The 17531-nt window shown below is 40.0% G+C and overlaps 1 long non-coding RNA gene across 2 annotated transcripts; it reads right to left on the bottom strand.

The window, feature by feature from the left end:
* Positions 1–702: 702 nt before the first annotated feature.
* On the bottom strand, positions 703–6403 carry LOC107786225 (uncharacterized). Of its 2 annotated transcripts, none has more exons than XR_001648091.2 (3): positions 6295–6403; positions 4802–4858; positions 703–1612 (listed from the first exon to the last, which is right to left on the bottom strand). It is a non-coding gene; the product is annotated as an uncharacterized LOC107786225 (long non-coding RNA). The 2 variants fall into 2 exon arrangements; XR_001648090.2 differs by lacking the exon at positions 6295–6403 and adding an exon at positions 6145–6288 and having other exon boundaries at positions 1438–1612.
* Positions 6404–17531: the final 11128 nt, after the last annotated feature.

Genomic DNA, 17531 nt, shown 5'->3' with positions numbered 1-17531 from the left:
AATAAAATATTTCCTAAGAACCCAAGAAGAAGTCAGTAAAAATGACTGTTGATGGGAAATTAAAATAACCATATAACAATTTAATAGTTTTCCCTAAATGTGAAAATTTTATTTCTTACCTCTCGGTATGAGGCTCCAATAGATCAGTATCAAGCAGCTTCTACGCAGTTCTCTTTGTGTATACCCCTTGAACTCCAAAAACCTTTGCATTTGGAGACCTTTCAATTGTTTGGTCCATCTTTGAATTAGAGTTAGATTGATATCTAAAAACCTAATTTCAAACATTAGGTTTAAGAGTCAAACTTCACAATGAAAAATATAAAGAGCCACTTCAAGATTGTAAAGAAGTAACAACTAAACAAAGAACAAAGAAAAGGAGAGAGAACTAAAAATATGAGAAGCTGCTCTCAGATGGCAGAGAAAAGCCAAAAAATGTAAACCCACGTAGTTTTTGCAAATTACAATTTGACACGTTGTAATATGTACGAATGGAATGGAGGGAAAATCAGAATGTGCTCAGCATGAATGACAGAAATGCCCTTTGTCATCCAACTAAACTTTCACTTATATAACTTATGGCCCCGTGCACGGGCATTTGTGCGAAATTGTTGTGCGCAAGATAGCTTTATTATTTAGTTAGACTATGAAAAAATAATAGAAAGTAGTACCACAAAGCTCAAAGCTAAATATTGGCATAATGTGTTTAATATTAACAAAAAGTACATCATACATATAGATGTATTTTTTTTTGATGAAGTAAGTGATTTCAATAGATGGCATCCAGAAGATGCAAGAAGTACATGATTTGGCATTTGAGCTTACAAAAAATATTCCGGCTTCTATACTTAATTGGCTAAGCCAGACCTAAGGAACTAATGAAATCCAAAAGATGATCGATATTATTGATAGGGTAGAGTCTAGACCAAGTATACAAATTTGCAATACACACAGCCTTTAAAGAACCTATAGAAGTTGAGTTTCCATCAAAACATCTCTTGCTTCTCTGTCCAAATGCACCAGAAAATACAAGCAGGGACCATTGACCAGACCAGATTTTCATGATGGCTTCATCAACTCTCCATAAACTCCAGCTCTTATAAGAGTCCTTGACTGTGTAAGGGATGACCCATTTGAGACCAAAAAGGCAAAAAAACATGTACCATATGTCTGAGGCCACCTCAGAGTGTAGGAGCAAGTGGCAGGTACTTTCAGCTTTCTTTTGACACATGTAGCATCTGTTAGGTAACTGGAAGTTCAGGTTATCTTGTGTGAGGCATGCCTCATATAATGCTCTCCAGGTGTAACAGATAACCTTTGGTGGCAGCTTGGTTCTCCAAATAAGTTTCCAGGGCCAGTTATCTATCATGGGATTACTAGAACACATCTGTTGATATCCCACCTTGACTGTGTAGATGCCTCCACCATGATTCCGTATAGATATCCCAGTTATCTACATATAGATGTATTTGCGGAACAAAATTGTGCAGGTACATTCTTAAGCTTGCTAGAAATACCAAAACAGTCAGATTGTTCATGTTCATGTTGGTGAGATTGGATAAAATCTTGAGTTTAGGAGCTGCAACTGACAACACATGCTTCATCTTGTTATTCACTGAAAGACAAGGAAAAGCACGCATTAGAAATAAAACATAGTATGCGAAGCTAAATCCATGATGATCTACAATAAAAGCAATGGCAAAGACAAAATATTAACATCAGAAAATATTGGTGAGGCGTAAAAGTGATAATTGAGAAAATTGAGTCAATGCAGGAAACAGAATCCCACGGTAGCAAAAATTTCAACATAATGATATTCTTATCTCATTAGCCAAGAAATTTCGAAAAAGCACAGAAATAATCTGGTTCAACATATACTTAACTTATTGTAAGATCAGCGGATACATGAGTCCAAAAATGCACGTTACTGCTCATATAAAGTAATTCTTCACCATGGTCATTAACATGGAAACAACAATATACGTAAGTGGCACATAAGCAAACGGGGAAATGTCATCTGATTCTAAAGTTATATCCAAAATTCAGTACCCAAAAGAAGACCAATATTTCATTGTCGCCATTGCAGAGGCAGCACATAATCATCAATTTAATTATAAACTAAACCAAATATCTGAAAAAGATTATTCAACAATGAAAATTAGAGTAATGCACCATCTTTATATGTAATAAGAAAGCTATCAATTGTAAGTTAGAAAACCTTATAACCCCTTTAAAAGGGTAAAGAGAGAACAATTATACGTTATATACAACACCAGGAGGTGTTGCCAAATTTACAACACGGGAATATCTAATAGTCAAAGTATTGAGAAAATAGTATATGTTTTCTAAGTGAACAAAGATAATTCTCAAGTGTTCTGTAAAGAGAGAACAATTATACGTTATATACAACACCAGGAGGTGTTGCCAAATTTACAACACGGGAATATCTAATAGTCAAAGTATTGAGAAAATAGTATATGTTTTCTAAGTGAACAAAGATAATTCTCAAGTGTTCTGCTAATATTGAATTTTCTTCTTCTTTTTTCCCTTAGAGCAGATTCCAAAAGCATCGGATGAAAACACAAAACAGAAGAGTTGGACCTCACATTCAAGTTTTTATTCAGATGCAAAACTTTACTTGGGGGACTGATTTCAATTTCAATTTCTTAAAAAATAGTATTATTACATCTTAAGTCGAGGCATGATCGTCAGGAATGGCAATACTTGTGAAGAGTATATACAATAGTGTCAGTTTGAATGAGGTCATGAATGCATAGTGGAAGAGAACAAAGTAAATACTGGTCTTTACTAATGAAGAAGGACATCATGACATATGATGTAAAGCTTCCACACATCAAACAAAATTTCAAATATTTTGCTTGATTACGCTCAACATTCTAAAGAGTTTCATTTAACTTTGGGATGAAAAGTGTAGTAAAGCTCAATATGCAACAAAGAAGAACCTTTCAGATTCCCGGCTCAATTTGCTTTAAGAGTACTTTTTATTTTCTATCTTCTTCTTTATTCTGTTTTTAATTATTTTGGTTTTCCTAGAGATTTTTACTACACATTTAGAATTCAATTGATTTACATTCCCATCATGTTTTATCCAAAGAGGTACATCATGTAGAGCTTTTTAATACATAAAAATATTAAAGAATCCAGAATGTAAAGTTCCATTTTCTTCGTCGTCTCTAATTTGAAGTTTGTAGCAGTAATACAGTATTTTTTTTCTTCCTTTCTTTTTGCAAGATTTCTTGTTCTATGTTTAGTAGTCCATCAATTGAACACATATTAGTTACACTTGGAAGTTGCTCATGTTTGCAGGAAGCACGAGGCCTAGGAGAGCTAGTTTTTTGTTGAACCTTTTGGATGCCGCAATGCCATCCATTTTCACCGTAGGGAAAAAACAAAGGATATTGTAATGGGTCGTAGCAGCCATAGTAATAGTGAACTAGTTGGTTACTGTTACTATGGGTGTAGATACGAATATTGGGGGGTGTAGATAAAGAACATTCCAATTCTTCGTCAACCCATATAGCTGCGACTTCTGATACACTGGGTAAATTATATGTTCGCTGGTCCAAGGTAGAATCACACTTAAGTGCGATGTAGAAGTTAGATAAATCTGGAATGTCTGTCAAAGATTTCAGAAAGATAGAGTATGGATTAATTTTTAGAATGTTCATCAATTTTGCAATAACCGACCTGTCAAGTTTTTCTGAGAAAGGCCATCTTGTTAACTATATCATCATCATCATTGTCATAAAAATAAAGCTGCAGATTTTTGGCTTTGTTATCTCTGGGGGTGAGGTTATTTATAAAATGGTACATTTGTCCTTGAACTCTAAATGTATAGACACCTTGAGTTCTTTTTGCTAATTCCTTATCGTACTTTACTCCAAGTGAAGTAAATGCAAACATGTTGTATGTTCTAATATAAGTACGGAAATGATTGGATTCATCGTTCACGTCAAAGTAAAGGCTTTTTAACTCAGAAGGTAGGCGTTGTGAAACTAATTTTACTGAACCATTACTACAACAAAAGCTAGGAGTTTCATATTGAAATCTTCTAGCTCCGCAGAATTTACAATTCGGAACCCTCTTTAGAACGAAAGGACAACTGGGTAGCTGGTTGATATTCCAGCACCCCACCTGTGTTGAGGTGCGTCCTGCAACATTATAAGTACTTAAATTTTCATTATATGATCCTGATGCCGAGCCTGTAATATACAGGCAGCACCTCAAAATATGTTAACTATCTGAGGGTAGCCTAAAATGCCGGAAGTTAATGGAATATTACGGTTCAATTCAACCAACCATTTCGGGAAGAAGAAGGTATGTCTCGGATGAAGGTAGCAGCTTGTCCTGGAATCATCCTTTGAGATTCAAAAGAAGAATGACTTTGATCGGAAGGATTGGCGGAAAAAATTTCAGAAAGACGGCGCTTTCTCGCAACATATTCAGTCCGACGTCGCTCTAGAAGTGCTGCCTTTTTATCAGGTGGCATTTCTCTGTATGCGATACATCGCCTAAGGTTTCTTTCACTATTTTCGGCACGAAGATATGGATGGCCTGTCGTGTGATCAATTTGGTCTTCATCCATCTTTCTTTTGTTAGAAGACATCTGACTTGAACGCATTTCATATAGGCCTTTTGTTAAAGTCAAAAGTTTATAAGGGTAACATTTAATCTATTCCTATAGGTACACATATCTACATATCATAACACAAAACGTAAGGTAGACGCAAGTTGCATTGTAGCTAAACAGATAACGTTATAGATCAGAAGTTGCGAAAATTACCTGGTGTTGCAATACTGTTTTCACTTTTCCCCTAGAGCAAAGTTCACTCTCAAGAGCCTGGAAAATTAGAATTGAATAACCATTATATTCTAGCTGAATCGAGGAAACATATGCGATAATTTGCGGGGAAAATATGATATATTAGTATTGCTTGAGGTAAGTATCATGTGTGTATACAGTTGAAGGTAAAAGCAGACAGTGTTGTTTTCGGATGGAAAACCCATTCCCTTTTCTGTTTCTATTAGCTATAGAAGGATAGAAAGAATTACAAAACTTTTCACGAGTTGCAATTGGCAGATATAAATAAGAAGCTGCGAGGGACGTTGCGCCTCCAATTAAGATTCCAAAATTTGAAGTGCACCATCTGAAGAATATATTATAAATTAAAAGAAAGTTTACTTTACTTTCTCCAGCCGGCTTACTGTGAGGGAATTTTTGGAGTTGTAATTTCACTTTAAGACTTAAAATATTTTATAAAATCAAAATGGAAAGACTCTTCAAATTGATAAAGAGTTAGTATATAATGAAGTGGGGCTCTTGGAGTTATATAATCAGGCGCCTACAAATATTTTTTCAGTGAATGCTGGTTCTTTGGAATTCTTCTAAGGTAACAATTTAAGCAAACAAACCAATTCAGTGTAGTCGCAATCTCATAAGATATCGGAAAATACAATTTTGAGGAAAAAGAGAAGCCTAGTTGTAGAATTATTGACATGCATGTAAGCAATCAACAAAAAACTTCCCAAAAGATGGAGGGGTCCTTAATTTTATTCAACACAGCAGATATGAAGACCAAATTTGTAAGTAACCACTATAAATTAACTTTCACTATTCATCCCAAGACATAGCTAACACATGCAAGACATAGGATAACTCGATCAACATCAGGGAAGGCCAAATCTTAAAATTAGAAGATGAAAATTGGAATACATAAAGCATGAATAAAGCCACAAAAAAGAGGAAGACAAAGAACAATCCTGCAAAAATCGAAATAGACAAATGCTGGAAAAAAATTAAGGGAACACCCCATTATTCCAACAAAATTACTGGAAAAAAGAAAGAGGAGGAAGAAGAAGAAAGATTTTTAACAAGAATCATAAATAGAATAGCTAACACATGCAAGACATAGGATAACTCAGTCAAAATCAGGGAAGGCCAAATCCCAAAATTAGAAGATGAAAATTGGAACACATAAAGCATGAATAAAGCCACCAAAAATAGGAAGACGAAGAAAAATTCTACAAAAATCGAAATAGAGAAATGCTGGAAAATAAATTAAAGGGAACACCCCATTATTCCAACAAAATTTCTGAAAAAAAGAAGGAGGAGGAAAAAGAAGTCACCTAAGCTTTGCTGAAGACAGGTCATTGTTCCCGAAATATTAAACCATAAAAGAAAGAGGAGGAAGAAGAAGAATCCAGCCAAAATTTTAAGCAAGGAAATAAAATTATAAGAAGACATAAGAAGGTTTGAAGAAAGTTGGGAGAGTGTACCTTTTTCCAGTGAAGAAGATGAAGTGGCTGGACATTAGACAATGGAAAAATATAAAAGAAAGGCAATGAATGGTAAAGTAAGAAGTGGAGCACGTGGAGATCGAAAGGACCCATGCGGTACACTTTCAATGGGTCTTGTAATAATATAATAATGAGTCCAGATTCTAAAAATTATCCATGTATGAAATAACTAAAACACCCTGGGTCGTCCAAGGAATCTTTGCTTATTAATATGTTAATTACTATATACTAGAAATATATTACAAGTCAAAAATACATGATAAATACAAGAGTTGAATTCCCTTGACTTGAAACAAGACCTTGATCTAACCTATTTTTATAGAAGTAAAATTCTTTTAATAAAATCCATGTTTCTGGCTCCATCACTATTTGCATATTGCCCAAGTCTCCCACTAAATGTGTACTTACCCTTTCACGTTAGGTCCCCTCGATTCCGTTATTATTGACTTATGTCGTCAATACCAAATAACACTAGGCCAGGTCCATCCTTCTTTTTGGCGGATCATTATCCTGATCCAATACTTCGTGAGCAAAATTGAGGGGGTGTCGTTCACCCTCGACCATCTTATCTGATTATACCGTCCTCGACTTTTTCGAGGAGGGTTAATAAAACTTCAGCGTCGGGCTACGAATGCTCTGTTCTCGAGCATTGATGAGGACAGAGACCGGGGCTGGATGGGCAGGTTCGTTCGAGTGAGGACTTCGGACCTGATTCCGACCGAAAAGATACCTTTTCCCGAGGAGTGGAATATGAAACGTAAGTGTGATCCTGTTGTTGCTTCTATTTTGTTCTTTCATTACTTTTCTCATCGACACTCTTCTTTTTGTGATATAGCGGTTCCCTGGATGCCCGAAGCAGTTCCCGATCTCAAGAACTGGGTACGAGCTCTTGTTTCGACCTCCACATACGCCGAGCGCTCATGGCATGATTTGTCAAAGGGTCGGTGAGAGGCCAAAAATCATGGTAAGCCCCTTTCTCGTATTCTTTGATAATTCGAACGAGGTAGTTTCCGAATATTTTAATAAAATTCTCCATATGCAGGTCTGGGTAAAGATGTGGTTTTGAGGCCCTTGTCCAACAAGGAAGAAACTTTAGCCTCTGTCCCAAAGCCGGTGAAGGGAAATAAAAGGAAAAAAGCCATCGTTCCCGAAGATCCAAAATCAAAGAAGAGGACGGCTCGTAAGCCGAACAAGAATGCCATTCCTTTGATCGTGGAATCAGTTCTGTGTCTAAGGTATCAAGATGAAGAAGAAGAAGAAGAAAATGATGGGTCCGCGCTAGAGGCCCGAACGAAGAGAACCACCGATGCCCCATCGGCAGCTGGATCGATGATGCTTCATGAGGCTCCGCCTCAAATTGAGGATATACCGGAGAAAGATTCGGGTGGAATCCCTGAATTATCGGAGATCCAAGACTCATCTCATCAGAGCCAACGGATGGGGGATATGTCTGAAAGGGCCCTTGAATCCCTTCGAACCGAAGAGAATGCTCTAAGTGATTCATTTGGGGCAATATCAATCGAAGATTCGCCTACTTTTCCCGCTTTTTCTGAAGGGGTGATTCGGGAAGCCCAAGCTCTGGGGGCCCTCGGTCTAGAAAGGCCTCACGATGGAGAGGATCCCTTTCATGATCTATTTACTAGTATCGAGGACGTTGTCGGTACTGGTGATGAACCGGATTTTTTTCACGAGGTGCGGCAGGCTTTGAATCAGGTAAGCCTTGAAATTATTTTGTTGGTACTATCTTTATGTTTACTTTTCGTTAACTTCGTTTCTTGTTTCTTTGTAGGCAGCAGCAGTTCATCGAGAAACATGTTCTCGGTCCCAAAATGAGTTGCGTCGATACGAGGCCGACCTTCAACGGGTTACTGATGAGAGGAACTCCCTAACACTTCTCTTAGGGCAGAGAGAAGAGGAAATAAAAGACCTCCGAGCTGAGTTAGCCAAGGCTTATCGAGATCAGACCAACTTGTCTGAGCAGGTAATGATACTTTTAAAAGCCTATGGGCTTGATACCAGAACGATGGCTAAATTTTCGGTCTCACAGTTGCAGCAAAAAATTGAGATTATCGGGAAGCTTCGTAAGGAGGTCGACGTGATAAAAGCGGAGTCTTTGCAGTGGAAAGAAGGTATGGACCGCTTTGCTGTAGAGAAAGAAACAGCTAGAGCCTAGCTATCATCGGCCGAAACCCAACTTCAGAGAATGAAGGAAAAAGGCCTGGTTCAAGCAAGAAGAATAGATGAGCTCCAGGCTCGGTTGGCCTCTGTACTTGCCAAGGCCGAATCTGATGCCGAAAAGGCAAAGGCCGATGCGGATGCACTCGTGGCCGTTTATCAGGCCGATGCTGAAGCTGCCCAGGTCCAAGCAAGAGAGGCAGCCGAGACCGCCGATACTCGAGCATATTGGGTCGCCGAACTTGCTAAGTGCCAATCTCGGAGGAAAACCCTCGAGGAGATCCATGCTCGTGGTTTCGATCTCGCTGAAGAGATAAAAAGGGCCAAAGAAATTGAAGCTGATGGTGAAGCCCTGGTTTCTGATGACGATGATGATGACAATAATGATGATGATGGGAGTGAGAGCGGATCCGAGAATGGGGGGGGGAGCCCGATAGAGAAGAGACCGCTCCTGAGGATGACCAGAAAGCTTAGTCCTTAATTTTTACGTTGTAATCAATCATGTAGACAAATTTGTATATAGACAATTTTGCCGACTTGCTTCTGTTTTGTGAAGACTTTATTCATGCCTTATTAATGTTTTCGCAAGGATTTAAACAACTTAATCGAATTTGGACTTTGTAGCCTCTATAATCGAGCGAGTGCTTATTCAAACTTGAAGTGATGTACCCTTAGGCTTATTAGTTGAGTCAATTATTTGAGCTCGAGGAAATATAGCCCGTAGGCGTAATGGTCGAGTGAGTGCTTGCTCGAAATCGAAATAAAAGTAGCCTGTGGGCTTAGTAGTTGAGTGAATGATTCGAATTCGGAGTAATGTAGCCTGTAAGCATAATGGTCCAGTGAGTGCTTGCTCGAATTCGAAATAAAAGTAGCATGTAGGCTTAGTAGTCGAGTGAATGATTCGAACTAGATGTAATGTAGCTCATAGGCGCAATGGTAGAGTAAGTGCTTACTCAAAGAAATAAAAATAGCCCGTAGGCTTAGTAGTCGAGTGAATAATTCGAACTCGAAGTAATGTAGCCCATAGGCGTAATGGTCGAGTGAGTGCTTGCTCGAACTCAAAATAACAGTAGCTTGTAGGCTTAGTAGTCGAGTGAATGATTCGAACTCGATGTAACGTAGCCCGTAGGCGTAATGGCCGAGTGAGTGCTTGCTCGAACTCGAAATAAAAGTAGCATGTAGGCTTAGTAGTCGAGCAAATGATTCGAACTCGATGTAATGTAGCCCGTAGGCGTAATGGTCGAGTGAGTCTCGAAATAAAAGTAGCACGTACGCTTAGTAGTCGAGTGAATGATTCGAACTCGATGTAATGTAGCCCGTAGGCGTAATGGTCGACTGAGTGCTTGTTCGAACTCGAAATAAAAGTAGCCCGTAGGCTTAGTAGTCGAGTGAATGATTCGAACTCGATGTAATGTAGCCCGTAGGCGTAATGGTCGAGTGAGTGCTTGCTCAAACTCGAAATAAAAGTAGCATGTAGGCTTAGTAGTCGAGCGAATGATTCGAACTCGATGTAATGTAGCCCGTAAGCGTAATGATCGAGTGAGTGCTTGCTCGAACTCGAAATAAAAGTAGCCCGTAGGCTTAGTAGTCGAGTGAATGATTCGAACTCGAAGTAATGTAGCCCGTAGGCGTAATGGTCGAGTGAGTACTTGCTCGAACTCGAAATAAAAGTAGCTCGCAGGCTTAGTAGTCGAGTGAATGATTCGAACTCAAAGTAATATAGCCCGTAGGCGTAATGGTCGAATTTATCTTAATTCTGTTTGCGTAATAAATCTCCAAATAGAGGAAATTTTTCTTGGATATAAGCTGTCGGTAAAGAGGAGAACTTTCTTTGCAAGTCACTATACATGTGATCATGTTTCGCGCCTGGGTTCGGGCCAACTACATGAGCATGATTCGTTTTGACCATTTGGCTCTTACAACTTTTCCTATTGGAACCCCATTGTTGCGAACTAACTTTCTTGCATCAGAACTTGATATATTTGAGGGCTAATCCCCCCTCCCCCCCCCCCCCAGTATTCGAGATTGATTGTAAAGAGGTCTCGGATATTATTGTAAGTACAACACGATCATTGATTGCCTCGTTAAAAATCTTGCCGAAAACCCATTTGGGATAAAATCGGTCTAAGGAAAAAAAAGTGCAACACGTGCTTTCATATCTATGGCTTCGTATCGAAGGATCCATCTTAGCTCCTGATCGGAATTCTGCAGGGGTCCGTTTTGAAATATAAATGAATATGAAAGGGTCGTACCTTAGCAGTAGTATCGTTTTTAAATGTGACACATTCCAATTGCTTGATAGTTGTTTGCCGTTTATAATGCCGAGCTTATATGATTCCTTTTCGACGTTCTCGAGAACCTGATATGATCCTTCCCAGTTCGGTCCTAGTTTTCTTTCCTTCGAATTTCGGGTATTGAGGGTGATTTTCCTTAGCACTAAGTCCCCGGGCTTAAAATGGCAGAGCTTGGTTCTTCGATTATAGTATCTTTCGATTCGTTGCTTTTGGGCGGCCAATTGGACGAGAGCAGCTTCTCGTTTTTCGTCCGATAATTCGAGGCTAGTGTTCATAGCCTCGTTATTTGATTCTTCTGTCGTGTATCGAAATATGGTACTGGGTTCGCCGACTTCGACTTGTATCGATGCTTCGGACCCATATACTAAGGAGAACGGGGTTACCCCCATACTAGATTTTGACGTTGTTCGATATGCCCAAAGGACTTCGGGTAGGATTTCTCTCCACTTTCCTTTAGGGTCGTTCAACCTCTTCTTTAGGTTTTGAATGATAGTTTTGTTCATTGATTCGGCCTGTCCGTTCCCACTGGGGTGGTACGGTATTGATAATATCCTTCTTATTTTGTGATCTTCGAAGAATTTTGTCACTTTGCTGCCAATAATGTTTTTCCCATTGTCACATACTATTTCGGCGGGTATCCCGAATCGACATACGATATGATCCTAGATAAAGTCTATAACTTCTCTCTATCTTATTTTCTCGAATGCCTACGTTTCAACCCATTTAGAAAAATAGTCAGTCATAAATAAAATAAATTTGGCTTTACCTGGGGTCGATGGCATAGGGTCGACGATATCCATTCCCCATTTCATGAATGGCCATGGGGATAGGACTGAGTGAAGTTGCTCTCCGGGTTGATGGATCATTGGTGCAAACCTTTGACATTTGTCACATTTTCGAACAAATTCCTTCGCATCTTTGCCCATATCGATCCAATAATACCCTGCTCTGATTATTTTTCGGACTAATGGATCGGCGCTGGAGTGATTCCCACAAGTTCCCTCGTGCACCTCATATAGGATGTAATCGAAATTTCCCGGACCTAAGCATACTGCCAATGGTCCATCGAATGTCCTTCGGTATAGCGTTCCATCTGAAGCCAACGTGAATCGAGCAGCTTTAGTCCGTAGGGCCCTTGAATCTTTAGGGTCCGATGGGAGCTTTCCGCTCTTTAAGTATTCAATATACTTATTTCTCCAATCCCAGGTTAAGTTCGTAGAATTTATCTCGGCGTGACCTTCGATCACGGATCTCGAGAGTTGAACGACAGCCCCCGAACTCAAGTCACCTTCCTCGACCGACGATCCCAAATTTGCAAGTGCATCAGCCTCACTGTTGTGTTCTCGTGGAACATACTGTAAAGTCCATTATTTGAAATGGTGCAAAGTGACATGTAGTTTGTCCAAATACCGTTGCATTCTATCTTCTCGAACTTCAAACGTTTTATTTACTTGACTTACCACCAGCAAAGAGTCATATTTGGCTTCAATGACTTATGCTCCCAAGTTTTTAGCTAGCTCGAGACCTGCAATCATGGCCTCATACTCGGCCTCGTTGTTAGTCAATCTGGTAGTTTTAATAGATTACCTAATAGTGTTACCCGTGGGTGGATTTAAAACTATGCCTAGCCCAGACCCCTTCACGTTCGAAGCCCCGTCCGTAAAAAGGGTCCATACCCCCGATGACGTACCCGATTTCAACAGGAGTTCTTTTTCGACTTCGGGTACGAGGGTTGGCGTGAAATCGGCCACGAAATCTGCTAAAATTTAAGACTTGATAGTCGTATGGGGTTGATATTCGATATCGTATCCACTGAGTTCGACGACCCATTTAGCTAATCGGCCTGATAGTTCGGGCTTATGCAAAATATTACGATGCGGGTAAGTGATTAATACATATATGGGGTGACATTAAAAGTACGGTCTTAACTTTCTAGAGGCGCTTATCAGTGCAAGTGCTAGTTTTTCTAGGTGCGGATATCTAGTTTCAACTTCTCCTAAGGTCCGACTTATATAATAAATGGGAAATTGCGTACCTTGATCTTCCCGAACTAGGACAGCGCTTACTGCGAAGTAGAGAGAAAAAATTGTGACTTCGATCTGATGATCTCGAAATGAATCGGCCTAAGCCTGCAATCCATCCAGTTAGCCTTTGTACAGCTTTCATGTTGTCCACGATGGTGATATCTTCGATGGCCTTAATTTTATCGGGGTTAATCTCGATTCCCCGATTTGACACCAAGAAGCCGAAGAACTTGCCCGACCTGACTCCGAAAGCATATTTTTCGGGGTTGAGTTTCATGTTGTATTTCCTCAAAATCTCGAACGTTTCCTGCAAATGGGTCAAATGGTCCTCTGCGCGCAGGGACTTAACTAGCATGTCATCAATATAAAATTTCACTAATTTACCTATTTGTTCTTCGAACATTTTATTTACTAGGCGTTGGTAAGTAGTCCCTGTATTTTTTAGCCCGAAGGGCATCATATTATAACAATATGTTCCATATTTAGTGACAAATGAAGTTTTTTCCTGGTCTTCCGGGCTCATCTGGATTTGATTATACCCGGAGTAGGCATCATGAAAAATGAGGATCTTGTGGCCGGCCATGGCATCGATCATGTGATCGATGTTGGGCAGCTGAAAATAATCTTTGGGGCATGCTTTGTTCAAATCCTTATAGTCCACATACATTCTAAGTTTGTTCCCTTTTTTAGGCACTATAACTACATTGGCTAACCATTCAGGATATTTCACCTCCCGAATGGACCCTATCTTGAGAAGTTTGGTTACCTCGTCCTTTATAAATGTGTGCTTTACCTCGGATTTGGGTCTTCTCTTTTGCTTTACCGGTCTGAACCCAGGGTCCAAGCTTAGCCGATGCGTCGTTATGTCCGGTGGGATCCCTGTTATATCCAAATGGGACCAGGCAAAGCAATCAATGTTATCGATAAGAAATTGAATAAGTTTCTTCCTGAGTTCGGGGCTCAATCCGTTCCCAGGTATACCTTTCGTTCGGGCCAATGTTCGATTAGTGTGACTTGCTCCAGTTCCTCATCGTTGATTTGGTGGCGTTGGAGTCATCGGTAATCATGAAGGATCAAGGGATCCTCTGATCATCATCTTCTTTGATCTTCTGGTTATCTGGTTGGGTCAAAGACGATGTCTGTGATTGCTATTTGGTATCTCGCTCCCCTTCTAAGCTCGATCCCTTTACTGGCAAAGGCAAGGATATTGGTTTCGCTTCCTCGGCGACGAACATTTCTCTTGCGACTGGTTGTTCTCCGCACACTGTTTTGACTCCTCTCGCTATTGGGAATTTGAGGACATGGTGTAGGGTTGAAGGTACAACTCTCATGTTGTGGATCCATGGCCTTCCGAAAAGCGCGTTGTATCTCATGTCGCATTCGATTACGTGAAGCTTTGTTTCATGGATGGTTTCGGCCACGTTATTGGTAGAATTATCTCGCCTTTGGTGGTTTCACATGCCATATTGAATCCGTTTAGAACTAGGGTTGTGAGTACGATCTGGTCCTGCAGGCCGAGCTGTTCTACGACCTTCAATCTGATAATATTGGCCGAGCTACCTGGATCAATCAACACACACTTAATTTTAGTTTTATTCATGAGTACAGATATTACCAGTGCGTTATTATGAGGTTGTATGACTCCTTATGCATCTTCATCACTGAAGGACAACGTTCCTATGTGTGTGTAATCTCGAGTTCAAGATTATTTTTCTCTCACAATCGACGTCTTAGTGTGTTTAAGCACCGGTCCCTGAGGGGTATCGGCACCGCCGATGATCATGTGAATGACGTGTTGTGGTTCTTCTTATTCTTTGTGCTTGCCAAAATCCCTGTTTTTAAAATGGTTCTTCGCCCTATCGCTCAAAAATTCTCGAAGGTGCCATTTGTTGAATAACCGGGCTACTTCCTCTCTTAGTTGCCTGCAATCTTCCGTTCTATGGCCATGGGTGCCATGATATTCGCACATTTGATTGGAATTCCTCTGGTCAGGATCGATTTGCATGGGCCGAGGCCATTTAGTGTCTTTGAAGCGTCCGATAGCCGATACGATGGTGGATGCATCAATGCTGAAGTTATACTCCGATAATCGAGGTGCTTCCTTAGATCCGACAGGCATATCAAACCTACTTCTGTTCATCAGCCCCCGGGACCCTTCACCTCGATCATTTCTTTTGTTATTTTGCCTGAGGTCATGTCTCGATTCACTGACTCTAGGGCTTCCGTTGTACGGTTGGTATCGATCCCCGATCGGACCTCGTTCTCGATTAGTATCCCTTCGAACAGCAGGTTCAGATCCCAATTGATCATCTTCGACCCTAATTTTTGATTGGTACCGATTTTGCACGTCGGCCCACGTGATGGCTGGGTATTCGATCAGGTTATGCTTTAATCGCCGTGAAGCCGTTGAACTTCGTTCGTTCAAACCTTGAGTGAAAGCCTGAACAGCCCAATCGTCTGTGACCGATGGTAAGTCCATTCGTTCTATTTGAAAACGAGATACGAACTCTCTCAGCATCTCGTTATCCTTTTGCCTTACCTTGAAGAGGTCCGATTTCCTTATTGCGACTTTTATGGTGCCGACATGTGCTTTCACAAAAGAATCTGCTAACATGGCGAAAAAGTCAATAAAATTTGGTGGTAGGTTGTGATACCAAATCACTGCCCCCTTCGAGAGGGTCTCTCAGAATTTTTTTAACAACACAGATTCAATTTCACCGTCTTCTAAATCATTGCCCTTAATGGCGCATGTGTCAGAAGTGACGTGCTCGTTGGGATCGGTCGTTCCGTTATATTTGGGAATTTCGGGCATACAGAATTTTTCGGGGATTGGTTTTGGGGCTGCACTCGAGGGAAAAGGTTTTTGCACGAATTTTTTCGAATCCAACCCTTTTATCATTGGTGGAACTCCCGGGATCTGATCGACCCTAGAGTTATAAGTTTATACTTTTTTATCGTTGGCTTCGACTCACTTTGTGAGTTTCTCGAGCAATTTAGCAATTTCGGGAGTAGTCCCCGATTCTTGCTCATTTGACTTCACTATGGCTGGCTCCGTTCTGCGGGTAATTTCTCGAGATGGATTGGGCTCCGGCCTGCTTTGTAGCTGGGTTTGGCTCTGCAACTGAGCTATTGTTGCATGTTGGGCTTGCAACATTTTGAAAATCACACGTAAGCTAACACCATTTTCCTCAACGTTATGGGTATCTCGAGCCGCATACCGAGTGCCACCATAGATGCTATTCTCGGGTTCAGCATGTAGGTTCGCCTCAATGGCTATATGCGAATTGATGTCTATTGGCACTCCGATTCGAGCTCCAATGGCATTTACAAGTGGTCTTTCAATACCGGGTGTCAAGTTGTTGTTTTCGTCTTGAAGACCGGCCCCGTTGTCGATTGGTGAAGCCATTTGAGTGATGGTTAGTCGTAGCTAATCCGAAATTCAAGATATTTTTGGAAACAAGCGCAAAACACAAATGGCGTATTTTTTCGGATTCGTATCAAATAACCACTATTATCCTTAGCCCCATGGTAGGTGCTAAACTGTTTACCCGAAAAACGGATAGAGTTGAATTTATACATAATTCTAAGGATATGTGATAAAGCTCAATACAAATCGTAAGGATAAAGGGGAATATCAAATATGGACTACAAAGAATATAAAATAAACAAAGTTGTAAAGAAGATGATTTTTAGGACTAAACAAGATAGATCAGTGTTTTTAGGCTTAAAATAGTAACTCTTGAATATAAGAGGATATGGTGCTTGAATTACAATGTGAGCTCTATCCCAAAAAACTCTCCTCGTTCCAGAAATGACAAAACCCCTCTTTATAGTAGAGGGACCTTACTTTAAATATAATTAAAAAATACTCAATGGGAGATCCATGATAAATCAGATTTTTCACAATTCCTGCCAAGATTCCCTCGTCTAGTGGGATTGCAACAGCTTATGTCTGTGAGTCCGATTTGACTCGGGCTTTTGATCTCGGCTTGAGCCCGATTCTAACTCGAGCTCTCGATCTTTGGCTTAAGCTCGATTCTGACTCGGACCCTTGAATTGATTCGGGGTCAATGTTGGTTGGTCTCCGGCTCATAAGCTTGATAGCTTTACTGTGCATCATAGTTCGATTTGGATTCGAGCTCAATAACAATATCGAACTCGACATTGATCGGTCTCTCGGGTTCGAGGCTTGTTTGCTTCATCTTCGGAAACCATCTCGAAATCTCACTTCGATCGACTATCATTCGAACTCGAGCAGACGTGCGAAGTCCGAAATCTATTTCGACCGTATACACAAACTTCTAACTCAAGAATATAACCAATTATTTTAGCTACTTGATTTTCCAAATTCCTTTGTAGTGGTGTACTTAACATTGCTTACGGCATATAATGGTAAGAGTAAGTAATAATCAAAAATTCAAAAGGCTAAAAATTAACCATAGTTATTTAATAAGATCTAATTGAGCAGTAGGAAAGAATGCTGCAAGATGAATAGGAGTAAGAAAGTATGTTGCAAGATGAATAGGAGTAAGAAAGTATGCTGCAAGATTGAAGTCAATTTGTAGCACTTTCACTTTCGTTTATTCAAAAAGAATAATATAGTTTTATATTTAGATATAATTAATTTTAAATTAAAAGCTTAAAAATAATTATTTTTCCTTAAATATAATGCCAGTCAAATCATTATCATATAGGACGTAAGAAGTAGATAATATTCCTTTTT

This window comes from Nicotiana tabacum, chromosome 2 (genome assembly GCF_000715075.1).
Source record: "Nicotiana tabacum cultivar K326 chromosome 2, ASM71507v2, whole genome shotgun sequence".
Taxonomy (NCBI): domain Eukaryota; kingdom Viridiplantae; phylum Streptophyta; class Magnoliopsida; order Solanales; family Solanaceae; genus Nicotiana; species Nicotiana tabacum.
The sequence above is the reverse complement of the archived record's forward strand: the minus strand, read 5'-3'. Positions and strand labels throughout refer to the sequence as shown.